The following is a 2,471-nucleotide window of genomic DNA, read 5'->3' on the forward strand; positions in this document are numbered from 1 at the left end:
TAAATAATAGAGGACACCTTACACTGATGATATCTAGGCTAACAAACACTAGTCTAGATTGAAACAGTTTTGTTGAGGACTTTAAATAATAACGATCGAATTAACGAAGTTTAAATGTGTTGTGTTTGGAATATTAACAAAAAGAAAAATGTATGTCGAATTAAAGAAAAAAGAGGCTGAACTTTAAAGATTAAGTTAATATGAAGAAAAATTATATTGTATGAACCTCATGTATCGTATCATGAATTTATAATAAAGTGAAATTTACAGTTGCTGAAGAAGTCTCAATAAAGGGACGAAACGTCCAACTCAATCAAACTAAGTTCTACTTCTTTCATGTCCAAGTTCCCTGTTAAATTTTATCATTAAAGATACTTTTAATATTTCTTTATACTTTTAGTTTTGATTTTAAGATTTATTTTCCATTTATGTTAAATTATTTATAATTTTTAATATATTATACACATACATATATTTGACATATAATGTTAGAATAATAATTTTATATTAATATAAATTTTTCAGCTCCTTAATTTATCACAAATCCCATCGACATTTGTTGCCAATACGTATTTGGCCTGGAGGACAACGTTCTGGCGCACCGATTATGGTAGCTGTAGGTTCTGCGAAGCGCCAATCATATGTATAACCTTGAACTGTATTTGTTAAATATATGATGAAAATTGCAAATACGCAAACTATTGAAAGAAAACGCATGTTGATTATTTCCCTAAAATATTACAAAATAACAATATTTTTTATTTCAGAAAAAAAATTCACTTTTTGTTTCATATTTAAAATATTATTAAATTAATCAGATRATTCCAATGACGTGATAAACGAATAATGAAATCATTTAATTTTCGTTAGTAGCAATTAATTATTACTATACTTACGTTAACTAAGATGGTCGGAAAGTTCAGAAAATTCAAAGTTAATTTTTCCCTTTATTTTTGAATATCCAAATGATTTTTTCTAAGTCGATGCAGTTGTGTTGCTTGAGTATCTGCTGTTACACTGTTCAAACATCGTATTTATACCTTAGAAAGAAAAATATTATTCTATTGTTTAAAGTGTTATGCGTTGAAGACGTTAAATTTATTTTTAGAATTTTAGAATTTTAGAATTTAAGGCGATTGGAGTTTTTCGATGCACGTTTTCTATTTTTTTTATTACATGAGTTTCCTTGAAAATATTAGTTTGATTACTGGCACGCGTGGTAACTTTTACTGTCAAATATTAAAACTTTCAATGATTCATCGTTTTTCGTCTCATTCTTTTTATTAACATTATACTTTGTTCAAACAAATCTGTTCTGGATCTGATAAGATTGAAAATAATCTGAAAAAAATTATATTTCATTTTCTTTTCTCTTATTTTTACTCTCTAAAATTTTTATAAGAAAAACAAAATCAATCGAAGTAATGAAATTACATTTATTTAAATCCGTCAAAAAGAAATTTGATATGTAATATATTCATTATATAATAATAAAAATAATAATAATAACCCACGTAGAGTGGGCGGTTAATAATATCCCCTCAGTAATCCCTGCTTGTCGTAAAAGCCAACAAAAAGGGAAACTTTCTGGGGATGGAATATAAAAAATATTAAACATTTAAACTTTTACCAAGTGTATTCTTAGTGCAATTTTTCTATATCTGGACGAATATGACTATTAGTATCAAGACTGATTTTTTTCTTCTTCTTTTAACACATGTGTATCCATCTTTTATTTAATCTTTTTATATATATTTATTTTGCTTATTTCTTTTTTGTTTTTGAAACACGAAAAATTCAAATACTAACAAACTATAATATATCTATAATATTAATCGCCTATAATTTTTGCGTCACGAAGAAATCTCAATAGTATAAGTGTTATTATATATACATTAAGATTAAAAATTATGCTAAGTATAAAAATTTACTTGGTTTTTATTTGCGATGACTCGACACTTTTTAGTTCACGACCTAATTCCACTTATTCCACGTCTGTCCAGTTTTTTGTTTGTTATTTTTCAATTTATACTTAAAATTTAAATCGAAATTAGTTTTAATCGCATTTAAATTGGAAATTTACTAAAACAATACTTGAGATCCATTGTTGCAAGTGTAAATAGTGTAATCAAATAAACTTAAAACATAAATATTCAATTAAAAATAATCGAAAAAGTTAATGCTAGAATATTAAGAATATAATGTACCATCAATTTTTATTAAAACATAAAAATTATATATACATATATTACTAACTTCGAAGAAAAATGTATAATTTATATACTTTTATTATTAGTCGACATCTACCATTTACATCTGGTTTATGTCAACGTTTATAACTTATTCATTGTACTCTAATCGCAGGTAAAATTTTTCTTTTAACATCTCTATCTCTGATCGTAATCGTTGAACAAATGATGCAAATCAATATAGTGCAAGGTATTGTTACAAAATGACGCATATTGATTATA

The sequence above is a fragment of the Polistes canadensis genome, unplaced genomic scaffold (genome assembly GCF_001313835.1).
Source record: "Polistes canadensis isolate GaletaPanama2010 unplaced genomic scaffold, ASM131383v1 scaffold_446, whole genome shotgun sequence".
Taxonomy (NCBI): domain Eukaryota; kingdom Metazoa; phylum Arthropoda; class Insecta; order Hymenoptera; family Vespidae; genus Polistes; species Polistes canadensis.